The sequence below is a fragment of the Haliotis cracherodii genome, unplaced genomic scaffold (genome assembly GCF_022045235.1).
Source record: "Haliotis cracherodii isolate W230 unplaced genomic scaffold, xgHalCrac1.p SCAF_2, whole genome shotgun sequence".
Taxonomy (NCBI): Eukaryota; Metazoa; Mollusca; class Gastropoda; order Lepetellida; family Haliotidae; genus Haliotis; species Haliotis cracherodii.
Genome location: NW_027266275.1, coordinates 62815381 through 62838940, shown reverse-complemented (window position 1 = coordinate 62838940; position 23560 = coordinate 62815381). Strand labels below are relative to the sequence as shown.

The following is a 23560-nucleotide window of genomic DNA, read 5'->3' as shown; positions in this document are numbered from 1 at the left end:
GGCATGGTATCTCAGTGAGCTAGCACTATAAATCAGCATCAGTCCGGACTAATACAAGCAGCCATACACACACGTGCATGCACGTCGCTATATAATTATATAAGTGCAATAATCTTGGACGCGACGTTAAATCCAATTTCACCTCACCTCTTTTTTCTTTTATTTTAAATTTAACATATTTTATCATATTTAACTCATTCTCTGCACATAAAACATATTTAACAACCAACCGTGTGTCTTTATGTAGACAACTGAAAAATTCAATACAAAAATTTCTTTACGATTGAGTGAGCAGTTTCGAGCTTGGAATTGTTAAGTTGTGGAGTCAAAAGATACATGCCAGGGGCCTAAGCCTTTTTGAGGTCTATTAGTGGTTATTGGTAACGGAGATTTACTAACTTAATTGGTTACAATAATTATAATGCTTGGCTAACATAAAATATAATCATTGTTTGAGAGTTCTGACTGGTTTCGCTGAGATATCAAAGGCTCGGTCGCTATATGGTTGATATAATACCAATGCGACGTTAAATTTTAACTCACTCAAAGGCTCAGATGTTAGAGAAAAGAACTATATGTGATAGTTAAGGGAGTATTGATTCAGTTCATTATTATTATTTTCGTTCTGATCTTGAACCTCCTGACTGGTTCTCCGATTAAGGAACGCTAAGTACATAGCACGTGCTATCTAAGATAATTAAATTTTTCACGAAAGGTTTGAAGTACTAATGAAATTTCCAGAAACTCATCTTAAATGTGCTGCATGTAACTTTGAGAAGAAAATGGTTCCCGATATGGATAGAAGTATCGATAAAAAAATGAAGCTAAATTGACGTTCATATAAATGTATTTATCAATTAAAATATTTTCTTTCGGGCTAGGTTGATCCCTGTTCAATCATTCCATGGATATATTTTCAAAGTGACTAATGTGTCGCCGTTTCGTAAAAGTATTGAAATTTATCAACCCCTCAAAAACTTTGTTGTGAATGTATGTTTAAATTGCTTGATAGTCATTACTTTGAAGTTGACGGATGACAAGATAGACACTATTTTATGGATAATAACTTCTTTAATACTGTGAATCGTGAATCTCTGTCCATCGTGTTGTGACAGCATTATCCCTTTGTTGTCAACACCTACCAATGTTATCCCACTCATGCATTTATGTATTCATGTCAGCCTTGCTTGACAACGGTATAAGGATCTATACCGTTGCGTCGCTTTTCACAGTATTTTAAAGAAGTTACGGGTAATTACAGAAAAAACAAATTTCAACACTGAGATAATTAGTCCAAGATCACTAATACAAAATATTATATTTACAAAACGTCAAATAGAAAATGCACCATCCTTCTATCATCTCGTCGTCTGCTTGTCAAGATGTCAATGAACATAAGTCACGTGACTTGAGATGCTGCTTTCTGTTAATATGGCAACATTTTCGGACCATCTCGTTTAGCTGTTTTTCATTTTCATAGGGTTCACCGACGCCTTAACGACAGAGATACAAAAGTTACAGCTTTGACTAATGCTTGCTTAGAAGTAAAAAACAATAAAGTTGCAGTTAATAAAGCGGCATTAAACTTCTCTCTACCCGAACAAACACTGAGGGACAGGATAAAATTCAAGGTCGATGTCGACACTGTTAAATCAGGTGTGACTCCAATTGTCACTAGACTTGTTGAACATGTAAAATACATGCCATCCATCGGATAAGGATATACCAGGAAAAAGGTTATCCAATTAGAGTCCAACTTTGCTTGTCAATTGGGAAAACGTTTCCTGGCCCATCCATTATCTGTGAAGTGGTTATATGGTCTGTTGGAACGATGGCAGGAGTTGAAGTTAGCAGTGCCAAGTCTCTCACGGAACTTCGTTTCAAAGCTAGTTCAGGGGAATGCATCAAAAACTAGATGAACCTGTCATGTATATGGACAAATACGGTTTACAATCAAGACCAGAAGAAATTTATAACGTAGATGAGAAAGGAAGCAACCAGGAGGCTGAACAGCGGGAAGTGAGGGAACTGTTCCTGAATCAAATGGTGTTCTATTCCAAGATTACTTGGACAGGTACTTCCTTCGATATGTAACGCCGAAAAGACCTTTGCTTCTTCTGTACGATGGCAACAAGTCGCACATTTCTCCGTCTCTGATCGACTGGGATCACACTATTGTGTTGTTTGTCCTCCCACAAGTCATATTATGCAGCTAATGGACGTAGGGTGTTCGGTCCGTTTACAAAGATTTACAATGCCGAATGTCACAAGCTTTTGAAGTCTGATGGTACCAGAGTCAACAGATATAACATCGCATCCATAGCCTGCACGGCATGTTCTGCTGCTTTAACGCCTGGTCACCTGCAGTCGGCATTCAGAAAGTCTGGAATCTATCCCTTTTCGCTAGATATGATTGATAAATCTGCTTTCAAACCAGCTGCTTTTATCCACGGATCACACGATGAAGACAAGTCGCAGCAAGTACCAGCTGCTGACGATGTACACAGCCCCCGTTCCAACCCTAACTTTGAGAAGGAAAATATCGACACGAACGTTGACCAAACCCAATTCCTTGTTGACCAGCTTCCCATTATTCAGAAGAAACAAAGAAAAGCACGCAGATCTATCCACAAGATCGTTAGCGGCAAAATCCATAACTGAACCAGAGATCCAAATTCAAGTTAAAAACTATGTTAAAAGTTCTAAACAGTCAGTACCACCCACGAAATGACCAGCAAAGTCACATACATCAGCTGAACCATCTCACAAGAAACCTAAAAGTACCACCGAGCCAGCAGCGAGACCACCCGGTATTGTTAATCTATTATACAACAGTGACAGTGACGATTCGCTAATATCCGATGACGAAATATGTTGCTTGTGTCATCACTTTCAACCCGCTGAACTGGCCCAATGCACATCTCTCTTTTTCGTACAATGGGGGCAGTGCATGTATCATGACTGGGTACACTTACAGTATTTTATTGCCCTTGCCATGGTCTGCCATGCAAACCATCGGAAGAGTAGGAACTGATCAAGAACACAAACTTACCTGTAAATAGTGTCGATACATGAACTGTATTGGCAAGATTCGTTTGAGAGTTCTTGAAACAGTTTGTTGAATAGATGTCATTTTCAACTGTTATCTACCGACACAGAAATGTTGGTAGGTATAGATTAGAATTCATAAAAAAAACTATTACACAGTAACGGTACTGGGCTATAGTGCATAGCGATACAATAATCTACTTCGTAATCCACGAATCAAGGTGACGTCACATTTTGTGTGCGCATAAATTGATGATGAATGCAAATGGCTTCGGAAAACAAACCTTTCAGTTACTGAGTGAATTCGTCGTCATTTTCGTAAAGTTGAATAGATGAATTAAAAGTTCAGTGAGTAAAGAAAATGAAATCGGAATTTAAACCACCAATTTGGGTGAACTTTCCTTATATCAACGAATCAAGGCAACGCGATGGTATGTATTTTATTGGCTAATGAGAACTTAACTTATATATGTTATATAATGTTTCACAGAGCTTTATAAGCCTAACATAGTGTGAATGGTAGTTTTATGTATAATATCTAATTATTGTAAATCCTCACGAGACACTTAAATAAACTATGTCTGTCTGTCTGTCGTTTTTACTGCCTGACTGTCTGTCTCACTGTCTGTCTGCCTGCCTGTCTGCCTGCCTGTCTATCTATCGGATTATACTTCCGATCGGCCTCAAAGAACATGTTCCCCTAACACCTTAGATATACATTCTACTCGCGCGACGCCACATCAACAATGATTTAGCTTTGATAGCTACAGGATTGCGCCCCAGCTTGTTACCCAAGCATTAACTGTATCCTGTCTGCTCGAAATATGGCCGTAGGCAAGCAAACAATTGGTCAATACTGTCGGTATTGCACAACGCCGCGGGGACAACATTTGTCTGACTCTACCAGCCACAGCTTAACGTCACAAGTTTCCTATGTGATCCATCATCTACCATCTACATCGCATGTAGCCTCCTCCGCGAAGACGCTCCTGTTTGAGGGCTCTGGCTGGGGACGCGTACACTTCCATGGACATACAGCAAATGTTCTATTACGCCGCTAGGGCAACATTTGTCTGACTCTACCAGCCACAGCTTAACGTCACAGGTTTCCTATGTGATCCATCATCTACCATCTACATCGCATATAGCCTCCTCCACGAAGACGCTCCTGTTTGAGGGACGTGTACACTTCCATGGACATACAGCAAATTATGAATTCAACATTCTATCAACATTAGAATTCTATCAAGTCATGCATTTGATAGAATTTAAGAAACATGCTTAAAAATGTGATATCTTTCTATTCGCTTTGTATAAGCATGTATTTTCTATGTATGTTGTTTCCAATCCAATCTCCAAAACAAACTGTAATTATGAATTCAACATTCTAAGCGTTATTATGTTCTATCAAGTCATGCATTTGATCCAATATAAGAAGCATGCATAAAAAATATGATATCTTCTATTGGCTTTGTATAAGCCATGTATTTTCTATGTATGTTGTTTGTATTACAAAATGAATCATACATACAAAAGTTTTGATAAACGATTATAAGATATATATATAAACTTGTTCTTTACTCTTTATTGCTTCTTTATACTTTAATAATTATATCTATATTTTTTTTATTTTAAGGATCTTTAATACAAATCAGCACATATGTTTCTGTTTTGTGTGGTTGTGGAAGGCATAGTGGATGTCTTTTTCATTAATTGGATTCTCTTTTACCAACCTCATGCACCTACCTTCGCTATTTCTTGCGTCACCAAAACATTCCAGCAACGCGCGCTCCATCAATCAAGACTTTAAAAGTCTCTCCTGGTTTAACTTTCGTATTGTCGCTCAACTCCATAACTAACGCGCCCATTCACTTCACACAAACCAAACTCAACCAATAACAAAGATTGTGTACTATTTCTCATTTGGAAAGTAGAATCCAATCCACCAAACAAACTGTAATTATGAATTCAACATTCTAAGCGTTATTAACACTTCATAGCTATGTCGTGCAGACGTCGTCGAAATAAAGTGGCGATTAATGACGTCTTTGGACACCATAAAAATCATCACGACAACGTCTTTAATATGACTTCTTTGATCTTGACTAGGTTCTGTGAATGATTCTTCACAGAAACAAATTATAAATCCATTATCTTATTCCACTAATGTGATTCTCAACTAGTTGTCCATATATTCATACACAAAATTGCTTGAACGCAATCTTGATTTATTTCGTTCGCTCGGAGCCAGTTGCTTTAAACAGAATATATATTGCTTATTTATTGATCACAGGTCATAATTATACGATACTCCCACCAAGCCAGAAGGAGGGGGAGAAAGGTGTTGGACCTCTATTACCCACGGACTGTAATAGATATCAACGCTTGAAATAGTCTATGATGCAGTGTTAATTAACAACGCTATATTTTGATGGTCCAACGAAAATTGCAACATGGCTACCGTTTGAAATTGACGCCTGAAGCTAATATTTGATATTTGCCGTTATAAAGATGCATATTGATTGTCATAACGTGACCAGCAGTCGTGACGGAGGCAGTATTTGCCATTAACATAATTAGACAGTCTTTGTGGTTCTTTTGATGCTGCGGTTTACAAGTTTAGGGAGAAAAGTAATTATTTGATAACATAGATTCACCGTTATGTACTTAATTGTGTAGCCCACAATATCGAACGTTAAGGGTCGCTATTTATAGGATGATTCTAATTTTAGAATGTGGTCTTACGTGTGAAGATGAATAATACGATGATGCTGCGACAGAGATACGTGTGCTTTACCATTAAACACAAGGGGAAAATCCGGTAAGAAGAAAAGGCTAATTTCTTTTTACCGTTTTTCAATATTCAGTCTCTGAATTGAAAGCAACACCATGATATATCTTGCCTTGTTAACATTTCGAGTCGCCTGAAACGTAGCATAATTCGACGATCTACATTCAAAATGAAAATCAGATAAATGCGATGTTTTTCCTCAGGATTCAACGCAGCTGCCGATAAAGATGATTTTTATAATAAGTCGGTCTGATTGAAATCGACAAGTGTAAGTTGCAGGTGCAACACCGGCGCCCAGTGGGAACATAGTCTATCTGCACGATTTTAATCCATACAAATGCTGGGGATTTCATTTCGATTTTATGAAATTCATAGGATTACCTACTTAAATTGATTTCTTTAAAATTGTGACCATGATCTTCTTTCCAGGACACCAGAGGTTGATTCAGAAATTCCCAGAAACTCCGACTTAATATTTCTGCCATGTATTTTTAAACATACATAAAACAAGATCAATCTATTATGCCATACATGTTTGTACCATTTCAAATATAAAAGAAAATATAAATTATGATTATTTAACTTTTAAAGTTTTATCAAACTGGGATTAAGATTAAAAATTAATTGTCGTGATCTTTTGAAGCTGATACAACTATGTCATAGATAGATCATGATTCGAATCTGACATGTGTCACCGTTGTGTTTACTGAGGCGCTGGCCTTAGAATTTTCAAAGTGGGAATCTGCGTCCCAACAGAACGGTATTGTACGTGGCTTCGCGCGGCATTCCGGCCCAAGAGACGGTTCGATGAGTCATTGAGGATAATTAACGATATGTAATTGTATCAGTGGTGATTAGCAATTAATTGAATTAGACCCAGGTTTATACCCTCAGAAGAGCGGGGAGAGATATAAAGCTAAACTGGTACAGATATCACGGCGCTGCTGATCTTCAGTCAGGTAAAAACGACTTTATCAACATCAAGCCGTCTCAGATACGTCTCGAGGGTGCCTTTGTATCTGACCTACATCGTAGACGTTGTTTTGTGATAACCTGTTCTTCAAGGTTGCGTCTGCTACAGGCGCGAGGAACTCGAGATGACATAACCTGTATTTAGTGGTGTTGGTTCATTCGTTGTAGAACAAGGATATACCATTCCTTTAGGGACGTCCTCAAAGAGTAATTGGTCGATACTACTACTACTACTACTACTACTACTACTACTACTACTACTAATAATAATAATGGCTTTTTATTACCGTCTTCGCCTTGCTTGTGGTTTTGACACAGAGGCCCATCCATGGTACGACCCGGAATATGTAGAAGGCGTCATGGAAAATGATAAATACAAAATCCTTTGGAATAGGCCCGTATACAGCCTCAGACGTATCCAGGCGAACAAACATGAAGTGTCCTTTTTGATAAATCAAATGAAATCATTTATATCATTGAATTTTCTGTCCCTTTTGACACTAATGTGATTGATAAGATTCAGGAAAAACATGACAAATATGCGGACCTCGCTTTCGAAATGTCACGCTTGCATCCCAAGTACCAAGTTGTCCGACTCCCCATTGTTCTCAGTGCCTTAGGTTTAAGGTGCCAATCTGTTGACTGTCATTGGGAGAGTACCCGGGTTGCTACCAGGGATACAACCCATCTGACAATCTGGGTAATGCAGAAAGCTGCAGTGTTGGAGAGTCTTAACATTCTCCGAAAAGCGCACGGTGGGTTTGACTAGGCCGCGCTTCCTGGGAGAATTCCCATTCCCTGTCCGGGGTGCGCATAGAAGGGACTGGGGACCTGAACTGCCTGACCATCTTGACTGTGCCAGGATCACCCAAACCCTCTTTGCTGCATTTCTTATGTTAATCTGAAGATAATAATAATGATAACATTGAGATAGAAACTATGTCGCTTAAGCAATTTCCAATAATATCATGACAGGAGACATCAGAAATAGACTCCACGTTTGGGGGTAGCGAACCGGGGTCTTCAAAAGGAAAGGAAACGAAACATGCTGCGGCTGTTTATCTGAATGACCATAATACATTTCTTGATTGCGTCGAATATCTTTGTATAGAGCAGGTTAGGGGTGATCATTCTCAAAGACGTGTAGCAATATAAGTTGTAGCAGGATCACTCGGGGTATATGGGGGTTTGTGCTCCCTTGGTTAGGTTTTATACCAGGGGCTTACCGACATGTGTTGCTCGTGGCGGGGTATAAGAAATGTATTACCCTGCTGAGAAATGTATCCTCGTCGTCCCCCCCCCCCCCCCCCCCCCCCGCCCCCCCAAGGCGGGTTACGTTATAAGTTGTAAACTCACGGGCAAAAGAAACGCTGGCTTCTCATATTCGCATCTAATAAAGACATATGAAAAATTATGTCAACAGATATCATTTTATTTTACAGAAACAACAAGAGACATCAGGTCTACGAACTCTGACAGCAACGTGATGATATGTTCAGGAATTATGAGCATTTTTGGAAGAGGTGTTTGAATGTCCATAATTCGATCATGTTCTTTTTCTTGTTGTCAAACAATAACACACCTGAAAATCACAATTAATCGTCAATATCGAGTGTGTCCACCTCTAGCACGTATGCATTCCCTGACACGACGTCGTACTGATGTTACCAGTCTCCTCACAACAGCTAGAGTGATGAGACGCCACTCTTCTTGCAGTGCCTGCGTCAAGGTCTGTGTGTCATGTGGGGGATGCTGACGTTGCCGAATACGTCTCCCAAGATGGTCCCAGGGGTGTTCTATTGGATTCATGTCAGGGTATCGGGCTGGCCACGGGAGAACTTGTATGTTGTTTGCATTCAAAAAGTCTCTTGTAACACGTGCAGAATGTGGAGTGGCGTTATCCTGTTGCAACAGCGTTCTGGGATTATTCTGGAGGAATGGAAGAACGGCTGGTGTAAGGACCTGGTTGATATAGCCGTTAGCATTGAGGTTACCATTTATAACCGCCAGGTCGGTCTTGGTGTCACCGCAAATACCGCCCCAGATCATCACACTGCCAACGCCATGGGGGTGCACTTCCTGAACGCAGCAACGTGACGTACGTTCCCCTCTACGCCGGTAAACTCGCAATCTGCCGTTAGCACTGAAAACCTGGAACCTACTCTCATCGGTAAACAGCACTCTGTCCCAATGCCGTCTTTGCCAGCGTTGCACTTTACGAGCCCAGCACAATCTGTTGAGTCTATGTTGTCGGGTCAAGGTCATTCCCCTCAAAGGTCGATAAGCTATCAAACCAAAATGGCGGAGACGTCGGGCTACAGTCCTTCTGCTGACGGTGTGTTGGAGTTTCACCCATCTGCAACATTCCTATTGCTCTCTCTCTCAGACGTCAAACGTGGCATTCTTGAAGGTGAAATCTAAACGATTCAATGCTACAGAAGGTTTCTGTGCACAATTTATATCTAAATCTAGCACGAAATTTTCCGCAACTATGCAATTTTTACAAAAAGAGGGAAAAAACGTATTTCTCCGAAAATCACGTGCTGCAGATTCGCCACGACCCCTAGGAAATAATTGGTGCGTTTGGGAGAATGTTTTTATATGGTATCGAATCATGGTTTTAGGTTTTGATCAAAACTGTGTCAACGTTTATAAAACCAGCGTTTCTTTTGCCCGTGAGTTTATCAGGATCTCGAGTGGTACATGGGGTTTTAATGCGTCCCCCTAAAGGTTTTATACCATGTTTTGAGGATTTTTACCTTAGGTACTCACAACACTAATGTGTAGATTTATATCTTAGGTACACAAAACAGTAACGTGTCCCTTTATATCTTAGGTGTTCCCATCACTAAAGAGTAGTCGTTTCCATTAAACCTGTCAATAATTCGCTCGGTTTGTGAATACACGTGCCCCTGAGTAAGGGCAAGTGGGAAATTAGCTTACGCACGTATGTTATATTTGATATTGTACGAGATCTGATGCCCCCTTATACGATGAGGTGTATGTTTGTTATGTACATTCAAATTCGATTTGACTAATAACATTAAATAAATTCATTTCAATTTAATGTGTTCCCACGATTCTCCAAAAAGTAATAAAAATAAAAATATCTCAGAAATCCATTCGTACAATTCTCACCGCTATTTTGCCTTTTCAACCCAATGGAATCTGATTCGGAGGATAAACGAGACTGGTTATTCTATAGCGTTGTAATTGGCATTTTATTTTCAGTTGAAGTATTAATTTATTATGTTTCTTGTATTATTTTAATTGAAGGATTTAACCGATACAAATAGTTCAGACATAAAATTTAATAAATGATTAGAAATACGGATATGTCCAAAACTACTCTACATATAAAAATACATTGATTAAAAATCGTACTTAATATCAACCTCAGTGAGTTAAGGTTGGGTCGGACCAGCGTTAGGTTGTGATCGTAACACACCTATATAGGTTTCCCTTAGTTAAAGTTGTTTCAGGCAAGAGGACGAATCCTTAGCAAAGGTCTAAGGTTAAAATCTTACGACTTCCGATAGCCTTACAGGCAAAGAATGTGAAACGAGACCAAGTTTACATACAAAAGCCAAAGCAAGTGACCGACTATAAATGCTTAAGGTTAAAGCAATCTATTTTGTATATATTAGGAACGTATTTTATGATATGCTGTGACATATATCATTATGAGGTTTCTCTGATGAAAGACTTTGTAATCATGAGCGAATATGACCTCGATGACATATATATCTTTCGTACAAGAGAAATGTTTTAAAGCAGTTATGTTTTTACAGTTTCTTAATGGAATCTTAGAGTAATCTTTTTGTGTCAAGTGGAGTAGGCAAGCACGCTCAAGTCCGCACTTGAGATCCGTGTGATGTCTATTCATAGACGACTCCTTATATATGGATTCTGTTGGTGATTAATATCTTCACATAATTTATTTGCTAACATCAAAGAGTTTTATTTAGTCAAAGTAGAATGGAGAGAAACATGTCGCGTTTTCAATGTAAAACTTCGAAAAACATTGAAAGCAAAGTATGTTTATCTCCTAAATCACCCCTATATTCGAACTATAGGGGCGGAATTTGTCCTTTATGAACAACCTATTTTATCGTGCTTACATTGGGGTACATGGACATCAGAGGCTTAACATGAGAGCAGTGGCTTAACTTGACGCGGCCGTCAAACCGATTGCTCCAATCAGAGGGGGTTTATTGTGAATTCTACCCTTAATTTGGTAAACACTCGATTTTGATTGGTCAATCAGTGGCATCAAATCACAATAAACCCCCTCTGATTGAAACGGGCGATATGACGGCCGCGGATGCTATAATTTTTAGAATGGTACTTCTTTTATATAGTCGGGTGGTATATTTCAATAATTACATTACAATGATATGCTACAAAATTCAATGTTGCGGTTACATGATATTAAAATGATGTGTGGCAATATTTCCATGCAGAAAACACGATAGAAATCTGCAACGAGAATGTATTTCACATTTTGGATACCACAGAGAGCTTGCTTGGAATTTGACGCTTTTCTGTGTACCGATGTGACGTTATATCTCTACAATGAGCAATATGACGCCATAATAGTCACTTGCGGTTGGCTTACGAAGTTACCGTGCTTACATGCTTTAAGTGCCTGTCATAAGTTCGTGCGAAGTTCAACGGCGAAGACAAACGGCTTGAGCACATAGAACGCCATATTTTGTTTAAAGGCTTCGCGCATCATGGAATTTGCTCACGTAAGGCACTGTCTTCATCAGCTGTGAACGTCAACAAATACAACTTCAATCCTTTAATTAATCAAATAATATTGACTTGTACATACATACAACCAACCCGTATAACACATACCAGCCTTATTACAAGTATACAATTAGTTCAGCCTATCACTGAGGATCAATTACGCATCTATCACAAAAATAAGAGGACAAGGAATGTGATTTCCTTATTCCTCGTCACTTTATACTTTATACAGTATACAACCGCCACCGTGGTCGAGTGGTAGAGCGTCAGCCCGGAGAGCGGAAGGTCCGGGGTTCGATCCCCGACCGCGTCATACCAAAAGACGTTAAAAGATGGTACTTGTTGTTCCCCTGTCTGGTGCTCGGCATTAAGGGGCTAAAACAAGGACTGGTCGGCTCTGAGTCAGTATACTGTGTCTGAGTGGGGTATTCATGTTTAACTGCGGCATAGCTAGCACTATAAATCAGCATCAGTCCGGACTAGTACAAGCAGCCACACACACATATCTACACGTGCATGCACGTCGCTATATATGTGGAATAATCTTGGACGCGACGTTAAACCCCATTTCACCTCATATAGTATACACCAGTTCGGCATTTTCCCACGAAAACATAGGACATAGCGTCGTTTACAAGTATCGGCTAAAGGTGATAATTCCGGCAAGAAGTGGCCGCCTTAATATTCAGATAAGTCCTTGTTTCAGTTGGGACAGTGTGGTTTCCAGTAGAACATACACACAGCCTAACTAACAAGGATGTGTATTCTAGTGTGCTATCATGGTTGCACTCAAAGACGTAGTTGTCCCCTATCAAGATAAGCTCAGCATTTGGAATCGACGTTTAACCCTCACATATATGTTGTATACGCAAGTTTATATTTGCAGTGATGTTGTCCTTTCGGAATATTTACAATTCTACCATGACTTTAGTAAATACTAGCTACTGATTTTCGGCTGCGCAATCATACATATTTTATGGAAATACACTAATTTCGTTTGCCCACCAACATGACGGACACCAAACAAACTAACGACACGACGATGGATTACGGCGATTTTGCTGGTGGAAATTTCACATAATTTTTTAAAGAATGATTGATTTAGCGATGATGAGCTCAACTCATTACTTGCGTAAGTAATAGAATCAGGCGATAATGTAAAACATGTTACTTCCGAAGAAGCTAACCCGTTCGGTTTCAAATTAAATATATAGCTGGTATAAATCCGTTATCTACCACTAATTTCCAAACACAGAAATTGTATCTCATCTTATGAGCGACGCATTAAGAGAATGATAACTGTCGGGTACGTCGATGACACAGAATGCGCCCACCGTGGTTGACCATTACGTCAGGAAGTGGACACTAGGGGACCACTGAGGGACCACTGCGGGACCACTGCGGTCGGTATATGTAACAGAGATAACATGTTCTGTGTTTAAGGTGTCATAAAAAAGATATCTTATATAAACGATTTTAACTTCACGTGTTCTTATCTAAGAAATACACGACGAGTGGAAGTTGTTTATCGTACAACAAAACACTGCAGGGAGAATAAACAGGGGGGGGGGGGGGGGGGGGGAAGCCACGAGTGGTTTATTCTCCTTGCAGTGTTTTTTTGTAGGATAAACGACGACTTGTGGTCGTCGTTTATTTCTTTTATGAGATATGAAAGTACATTTTCCATGTTTTCGGTTCTTTTTATACATGATTTATCACATATTTGTATGTCAAAATGTGTTAATTTGCAAAAAGGTTAAGTGAACTAAAGTAAGTGAAATATCAAAATATTGAAAAACAATCCATGATGTGGTTCAACATTAACCTGTAGATTCACTGATAATGAGCCTGCTGGTACAGTGTCTTTACCAATGGAACTGGAGTATGACTGAATAGCCGCTTTTTAGGCTGCAGGCAAGACGCTTTTACGGTTGCTGACAAGCCGGCTATTTTGACAGGAGGAACCTGTATGATTTGGCCTGTCAATTTGAAGTTTTCCCGGATTCAACGCAAGCGTGTGAATGAAAATTATTGTTGTGGCCCAGAAACAGTGGTTCGTGTATGATTTTCTTAATTGTGCGTGTTCTGTAATGAGTGAGTGAGTATGGTTTTACGCCGCTTTTAGCAATATTCCAGCAATATCACGGCTTCACACATTGTACCCATGTCGGGAATCGAACCCGGGTCTTCGGTGTGACGAGCGAACGCTTTAACCACTAGGCTACCCGACCGCCCCTTCTGTAATGAATCGCATCAAGTTTGAAAAGCTGCTATGAACAAGTGTGCTTTTATTTCGGTGATGTCTGGACATTGTTTTCGCCTTTCGGAGGGAGCTGGAGGATCTAGGAGTGTTTTCTAAAGGACTTTGATATCCTCTCCTGCCAAATCCTTACGGTGGTGGTAGAGCGAGATGGCAATGAATATCACGAAAAGGTTTGTAAACAACATGTTGTCATGAATAAAGTTTCTTCAAACATGTTTTATAATGATTTATTTTACTGTCATTTACGGTTGTTTCAATGAGGAAAAAGCCTGTTCCGATTCTGTCCCCAAGAGTTTCATAAACATTTCCTTTGTATGGAAAGGTTTTGCCTTCGTTAAATCGTGTAATGTCAACAACGTTAGCAGTCAGGGTTGCTGCCTTGAACTCCAAAAACATCCGACATCAAACTACCGTATTTCCACTGTTAGATGCGAGTCCGTCTATTAATTTCGCGAGAGCCTTTGACTCGGCGTGTATTGGAGACTTGACTTGTATTCGAGACCCAGCGTATAATAGAGGAAACATAGAATTTAATACGTTTTACAGTTCATATGGGGGTGATCGATTTTGGCAGCCATTTTTTATGAATCGATATGTAGGCTATCGATGTATTTATACGCACGTTTTTGTGTGAAAAGGCTTAATATATTTGGAAGGTATTTTCTTAGCAAAAGTAAAACCTCTTTAACCAATCAGAATCAAGCATTTATCACTGTCATGGTAGAATATTCAAAGGATGTGTGGCAAAACATTTCGTGTAGAAAACACGATAGAAATTACAAAGAGAATGTTTTTGGAGACAAAAGAGAGCTTGGAACTTGGCGCTTTGCTATATACGACTGCTACGTTTATCTTTTGCGTCACAATGAGCGATGTGGCGTCAAAATGGTGACGCGAATTGTAGAACGAAAGCTTTGCAAGGGATGCCCACTTCACGTCAGCTTACGAAGTTACCCTCCTACATGCTTTAAGTGCCTGTCATAATTTCGAATAAATCGTTACGGTGTAAGCAAACTGCTTGAGCATATAGAGCGCCATATTTTGTTTAAAGACTGTAATTCGCATCGACAACACACTGAAAACACTGGACTCAAACCATGCCGCTTCTCTCAATATATTTCCTGACACCAAAGATTTCGCGTTTTATTTAGTCATGGTGGAATGGATATAATCATACTGTATTTTCAATGTAGAGCCAGGTTACCTGTAGATTTAACTGCACTAAATTGAATTTGGAATCGACACGCAGCGTGAGGTTTCAAATGTTAAGTGAACTATTGGTGTAGGTTTTGGTAAATCACGTAGGCGTGTACTAATAACCCCGTGTTAATTGGATGAATGAGGCTCCAATATCTTCATCATTTACCAAAGTAACGTTTCCAAAATCTGTTTCTGTTTAGTGGGAAACACCAAATTACTAATTGCCATAAATAAAGTTCCCTCCTTAATGTCCTTGACATTCACATCTAAATCAATGTTAGGAAAGCCATAAAGGAAATATAATTGACCCAGCTGAGCTACATTGTCTCAGACCTACTTTGAAGCATTTCTAATTTGCACCATCATGACATAATGTATACGACACACAGTTCTTCACATCAAACATAACCTGATAATTGATGTTCCCCAGATACCCGCAATCACTATATTCCGCTGTTACACTTTTGCCCAATTCCAGCGTAACATGAGACCACCCTGTCTATCAAGTTGATTTACTGTATCAAGGCACAAATGGCGTCATGGCGTTACTGGGGTAAATATAACTCACTTAATTGAATTCACAGCAGCAGTTTTTTGTCCGTCTGATATCAATAACTATGGATAACTAACCTATTTCAGATAAACGGTTTCAACCAAATTGACTTATCCAAAACTTTGATTGAAACGTTCAAAATACAATTTGCAGTGGATGTATATTTATATTTTTTATGTTAACACTTTTTTTCAAAACAGTGTTATATTATCTTGTAGCCGTTGTCGAATTGTACTGAAATGAACAATTTTGAGAACACAGCATCCTCCTTTCAGCACTCCATAATATCCTATCACTCTCTGAATGTTTCCGGAATCTGTGAAATACTTGTATATGCCCTAAACTGTTCATATTGGCTCATGTACATGATCCAATCAATTTATCGATCATGTAATTGTCAATTTACAGAAGTAGATGACAATGGTGCACACTGCAAGACATGATCCTTTACCTATTTTACAGTGATACTGTTCGCTAAATCACAACATTACACCACCTCGTCAGTATATGGTGATGAGCATAGTCCAATATGGCCTTTTCCGCAAAGAGGTGTAAAGTAAGAGCTGAGGCACACATTCAGGATTTCTGATGCCGTCCTTGAAAGGACCATTCCCTATTACAGGTTGTCAAAAGCCTGATCAAGATCCTGTGATTCGTGGCGGAAATTCACAAACAATCAGATTTGTTCAGGAAGCGTCTCGATTCAGCCGTTTCCAGCTGAATTCGTCCCGATTCTCCCGTTCTCAATCCGAATCTGATCCGATTTGTGTGTCTGCATGGTACAAAACGACAGAATCTGTCCCGATAGCGTCCTGATTCTCCCGACAGTGACAGGACAGTTAACTGACATAGACAGTTCTCATTCGGCTGGATCTTGACGCAATCTGGACTCAATCGACAAGAAACGGAAATGAACAATTCATGCCCGTTCATCACGACAGCGTCCCGATCCGCATGACACCGTTCAGACAACAGAGGACATTGTTACGATTTTGAGCCAATACAGCAGAATCTGTCACGACATAGTCACGATTATAATCCGACGAGACAAAATCGGCTGAGTTTCCCGAATGTTAGGTGACGCACCATACTGTTGAGAGTGATAGGCCGACCTCCCTAGACCTTTCCCGATCTGTAGGGCTATGTTATGACTGCGTTCAGACAATGCTAGGACATTCCAGATCATTGAGGATAGTAATCCGACTTTTTCACTTTTCTTGTCGTAGCGCTGTCTGATCTCAAACGGGAGCCATATTCGGCACTGTGTGAACCTGGCCTAAACAATACATTTTTCCCCCTATTGTGAATTTATTTTTGTACAGTTTTATCTGAAAAATAGTTGTGGTAACAGGGTCATTTCAAAATACTCCAGATCAGCAAACCTGCTTAAATAAACGACCACACCTTTCCGCTCTCCTGGCACACATAGGGTTAAAGTACCTTTCTCCACCGACGTTACACAGTCTTACAAAGTCTTCGTCGGTAACTTGATTAGCTTTATCATAATGCGTATAGTATTTCCGCAGCTACACCCGCGCACGGAGCGACATTAACTCCAACATGAAAAGTGCAGGAAAACGCCTAATTAACACTAATACTGGAATATGTTGATCCACTCCTGGTCCGTGCGTAAGTACTGCCAGATGAGAATATCATCACTCACTGAGGGCAGTAAATAGTCCCACATTTGTCTGTCAAATCCAATACCTGGCTGTCCCGTGATGAGCGTTACAGGTTCAGGAGTATGTTATGGCACTGAATGATGTCCATTTGTTTTTGTTTGTATAGCTAGTATATATACTATCATCTTCCCGAGGCTCGGGAGTTAACTGACATTAAAAGTCCAGTTTCCACCCTTGCCGGAATTTCTGGGTTCGATCGTAGCGCCACAGTGTATGTGACGAGTTACGTCCCTTCTATGTCCCACCTACTGACCAATTAACTCCCTTACGTCGGGAAGATGATAGACTATAGAATATATTTTCGGTGACTTATACATGTGTCAGCGACGATAGCCGGTTGCCATTTTGTTTAAACAAACGGGAGCTTACAAAACTATTAATCATTAACCTCACATTAAAGACTATTCCAATGGTCTTACGGCAAGTCAGTTTGTAGTGTGAAAGAAAGCCCTAAGCGGCACAGGTCGATGACATTTTCACACTTCAGAAACGCAAATGCGCACCCATAACTCCGTAAAAAAATCAATGATCATAGTTGGGTCGAATCTGGTTTCGAATCTTCGACCATCGAATTCTGGTATGAGAAAGTAATTATATTCACAGTGTATAAGTGTACGCTTTTGATCACCTGTGTCCTCTCAAATTTCCGCAATGAGATATATATTGACAATGCAAGAGAATAACCAGTCTAGAATATTCGCCGAAACAGATTCCATTTGACGTTAGGGCAAAATAGCTGCGAAAATTATTAAAATCAGTGAAAGCAACTCGATATACATAAAAAAAATGCACAGTAGTTCTTCAGCTACGTAGAACGTAAAACGTACTATTTAAGACCATGAGATGAGACAAAACATCCTAAGTAACCAGAGTAAACACATTTATAAGATATTCGTCGGAAACTATTTTTAATCATCCTGAAACGTTTTCCAAATCCAATTGTTTAATGACGTCATGCATTTGACATACGGTGTAAAAGTACTATCGCTCGTCAAAATTGAATAAAATGCAAAATACAAAAAAGATATTGCAAAATACAAAAATAATATTGCTGTTCCATACAGTTACAGTTATTGTTAGATGGATGGCATATGTATTTTTACACTAATTTGTTTTCCAAACCTTATATATGTTTTGTCACACACCACTATACGCCACGTGAAGTTAATGAACACAACAGTGCTGTTTAGTTTAGTGTCGACTTGGTGGATAGCCGAGTGGGGAGTATGATGATCGCTAGTCATACTGGCACGTCCCCTGCTAGAGTTACACCGTCCGTCACACAACGCTGAAACTAAACAGTGTGTTATCTATGTACAGATTCGTAAAGAATAAGACGGAAACATGTCATCGTGTAAGTCTCTTAACCTCTCTCGTGGTACTTAACCTACGTGTGGGACATCTACATTCAATTTGTATTTTACAGTAGAGAAGGTTTTTGTATAGAACTGGAACATGTTCGAATAATCACTACAAAAATAGTTATAAATGTTTTATTTGTCGTACCTCTTTTCGATGGTAGTTGATAGTTGCCCATTATGGTAGCCCACACCGAAGATACGATCTTTTGATGTCTGCAGACAAGACCACAAACGATTTACAGTTGTGGCCGATATGTCATCTTCAAAGAGTTCACTTGAAATAGTAGCCTTAAGAGTCGACTTGCAAGCATTATGTCTCCTCCTTTATACACATGTAAGTGTTTCTTGGCACATAAAGGTATCATATCAATATCGCACATGAGGTGGAATTATCTTAAACCGTCATGCATTTGTGGCAAAATTGTATTTTCGGATTAAGGACATAGCCAGTGAGAAATCTTAACAGTTGGCACATAATGTTCATCTGAGGAAAAAAAGGATCCTTACTCTAAACACAGAACTGAAATTTACACTGCTGTGTGTACTTAACAGTCCTTAGTATTTACTTCAGTGTGAAAGAAGTTGAGAAAAGTGATATTTTCATTGCAGTGAACATAACACTTTGACGGAACTTGTGTCATACAAGAGTTACCTCACCTCCGATTCATCCGATTGTCTCCCTTTATCTTTACTGTTTAGCCCGTACATCAACTGTTGACGTCCTATTCACGTTAGTTCAAAATTGACGGGTCAAAATAATGACAAATTGTCATTTATGGAGTTACCACCGCTTCATACCGTTTGTTGTTCTCTTGAAAAAGTTTCGTTATAAACGGTAGATTTCTTACTTGACCAGCGTGTATTCTTTCGCTTCCAACATCGGTCTCGTTGTTTTCAAAAAAGGAAATTAGATGATTTTGTATATTAATATATAGAGGATATTTCATGTCTCGAGTGAAATATCATGTTTCTCTCATCGAGGGACGGGGAAAATGAGATATTTTAAAGAGTGGCGTAGCCACGAATGAAGATATCTCCTTTTCCCCCGTTACGAGAGTAATATTTTTGTTACTTTTGTTTATATTTGTCAAGATTTTGCAAACACGAAACTACTTTTTTATTCGCAAATACAAGGGACGGGTGAATCGTCCCTGTGTGTTAGGTAAGGCGAATTTACGTTTCAAGGTTTTAGATTTGTAATGAAGTATTTTATTTTTCCGGTAGACAACTGCACAAAAAGTATGTGTACGGGGAAAAATGAGTTACGTCACTTTTTAAAATATCTCATTCCCCCCCAGTCACTCGATGAGAGAAATCTGATATGTCACTCGACACATGAAATATCCTGTATCTGTATCTCTACATGAGATATAATATAGCTGAACAGTAATTTAGTTTTGTCTCGACACGTCAGCCTAATCACCAAATAGTGATTCAGGCTGCAGACGTTTTACAAGGAACATTATCACTGGTTTCACTGGTCCAGCTTGGATTGAAATGCGTTACCATATAACTCATATATAATCAATAAAACATTCACTTGCTTTACGTATGCAACAAACATACAATATTAATGTAAGTCAAACTTCAGCAGTATGTTGACACCATGTAAGAAACTGACGTAATGATGATCTTCTTTAGTGGCACAGCTCCAATTCAGATGTCGTTCAGAACGTCATAGGAGTAGTAGTAGTAGTTGAAGAAGTGACCTTGCTCCTGAGAGTTTCTATGGCAACGATAATGAATCCGAGTTATCAAACTTGATCTGATTAAAAGAATCGTGTGGTCTCGTTGATTTGGGTGATGTTATACCACGACGGCACAAAATAAATCACGGTTTTTCTGGTCCAGACTGGATCATTTACAGGCCGCCGTCATATAGCAGAATATTGCATAGTGTCGCACGAATGAAGGTACAGTCTGGCAAAGCTAATTAACAGCTTGCTTAATGAGTTTAGCTGAGAGCATGGTACGTTTCACCAAATTAATATTTCAATTCCATGCCTCCGAAAGACTGTATGACAAGAGGGATGACTTCAACTTTCTTGTAGTCAACTTTCCCTTCAGTTCCAGCCTTTGGTGTTTACATTTCACAACATTTAAGATACAATCGAGCATGCTCTTTCTATCAAGATTTCAAAGAGCGTAATACGACTCTTGCTCAGAAGTTGTTTGATCAAGGTTACAACATTCAAGGCTTCAGTAAAGCTTTCAAAACGTTTATGGTAGACCCGTGGAGTACATTTCTCAATTTGACGCTTCAGTGACAAAAGTGAATGCAATTTCCTAGTTTGACTTGTACCATATGTTCCCGTGTTTTTTCAGGTGAACAATGCCTTTGCATGTGTTTGTGACGGATGCCACCGGTGGGGGGTTACGCTAACCTTTTTCGAACATCTAGTACTATTACTGTTTGATGGTAATTCATGGATACATGCTCATGATATAGTCGGAATCGTACAATCGACTCTGCTTAATACAGACGTTTCTATTGAATATGGAAAGTGTTTTGTCGCTTTATTCATATTTGAGAACTGAAGTGTATCGCTTGTTAATTTTATATGATAAACCTAATGCCCGGTTCAACATCCTTCGTGATGCCATCCATAAACCAACTCTCCGTCAGTTGTGAAAACTCTCATAATATACATCATCATACGGAGAACATAACTAACTGAGAATGATGCTAACACTAACACCAGACGTTCAAAATGACAACTCTGTCGCCATGTTGGAATTGCGTTTCGACATAAAATCTCGATAGTTGTCAGAAAAAAAGATAAAAAAGGATTCATCCATAAGTGTGTGAACCGTTATTGAATCCAGTCAGGATTTCATTCTGCCAGCGTCAGATATGACACGGTAATTTCACTCTCATCAAAAAACAATTGTCAATTGGAAACATAAAACAATGCATTATTGGTTGCGTGATAGTTCATGCGCTGTTTGTTAAACACTTTGGCGTTATTAAGACTATTATTTGAATTTTTAGCTCTGTTAGAATAAAGAATCAAAGTATCCTCGATGTATTATTCATAAACGTGATGCGTCACTTTGATTCAAGTGTAGGAAGCTTTGGGAGAGAAAACAACTTGGACAATCATCGAGAACACACTTGCCCCCGAGTTTATACTTGACGTGAAGATTCGTCCATATTCCACCACAAGAACAGATTTATTATTTATAGGTGGCAGTAACATGGGTGCTCAATGTAAGGTGATACGCTGCCACGTGAAGGATTTAGGCTTCTTTGTATCAACCAGAAACATCACATTGGTGAATAAAAATGTGATTTGATAGTGATTCATAAGAAGATACTTTTTGACATAGCCGGACCCGAACAATTAACAGACCTGTCTTGAGACCATTTTCTGATGATGCAAACAGATTGACGGACGGAAATACCCACAAACACCCTCACCATGCATTGCACTCGCCTTGTAGCAACATTGTAATATAGGTGACTAAACATTGAAAGAGTTCCATAGTTTACAGTTGCCAAATAATGAATATTTATATATTTGTATTTCTGCATTTTTATGTATTTTTTCCATCAGTGAATAACTTAATGTTGTCTTAAAGCTGCTAGTATCTCAGGTCTATATTCCGAGAATAATCGAGTGACTGAGAGCTACGACCAACGTCTTCGGGCACACCTTTAACAGTACTGATCAGGTGCATCATTGTTTGAATGGTGACACCCTACTGCACGTTAAATGGACATGAGGATGTCAGAAGTTAATTGACCTAAGAAGATTACCATTAACGTGGGCATGTATGCAATGTGTGTAGACACATGTGAAAGTATTTCCGTGTTTCCCTTGTTAAACACTAATGCGTCGTGTAGTGTATGATGTACCACCTACTCTGAAGTGAATGTATGGTGTTTTACGCAGCATGCATCAATATTCAATGTATCTCGGGCCTGGGAAACAAGCCATTGGAGGAGAATGACACACAATCGAAACCACGCCAGTCGGCTCTTATGGACAAACATGAGTAATGGGATTTATTCTGTCCCGAAATCCTCACGAGAGCAAAAGGAATATATGTATGACCCAACTGAATCCACTACACACGTGTTTGACATGGTGTAGTCAGGTAAAGGTTCATCATCACTGTCAGGAAATGCCAGACATCAGGGTTGTCTGAGCAGAGAATTGATTCAGAACCTATCATCATCGCACCGAACACACTCCTGGCAGTCGAGCAAGCATCGTAACTCTCTATATATCTGTCAGCTATTGCCTTTGAAGTGGACATGAAGAAACAGTCCATAGCTGTTTGGGAAATACATATTTGAGTTTGTGAGTGGATCGAAGTAACGATTCTGAAAATGGCTTACAAGAACCGTCTGGGTGAAAACATTACGACATATAAATTGTTTTTGACTCTTGGTGTAAAATTGTAAACTAGCTAAGAAATTTGTTGAAAATCATTTACAAGTTAAATAACATTAGTCAGCGTTGACTTGATATGTAATATTGAGATAGATGTATACATTCAAGTAGATATTTAAAGTATGTAGTAACAATTCTACCATGGATAACACTCGATTCTGATTGATCAGATCCGCAAAGACGTTGTTAGACACTGGTCAGCGACGTTATCTTTCAAACGTCATACAAGCATTCATTTACTCTCACCCATTTCACGAGTCTTGAGTCCCCTATTGCCCCATTGAGTGACAAAAGGGCTACCGCACCACATATACATGTTGACCTCGGTAAACACTTGTAATAAATATTACCATCGACTTGCGAGTTACGAGTAAATATTACGGTTTATTATGTCACATAACTGTTTGACGTCTTTGTATCTGACGTGCGAGTGCAACGCCCTGAAGCGGTAGGTGTTGTATATGGTTGCTATACAATTATTTCGTTCTTACTCAAGCTAAAGGTATTATCTATGGTTGCTGCATCACACTTAGTA

The 23560-nt window shown here is 39.2% G+C and overlaps 1 pseudogene; it reads left to right on the top strand.

Annotated features, from left to right (window-relative positions):
- Positions 1-1831: 1831 nt before the first annotated feature.
- LOC139467722 (uncharacterized) lies at positions 1832-3062 on the top strand (annotated as a pseudogene).
- The last annotated feature ends 20498 nt before the right edge of the window (positions 3063-23560 follow it).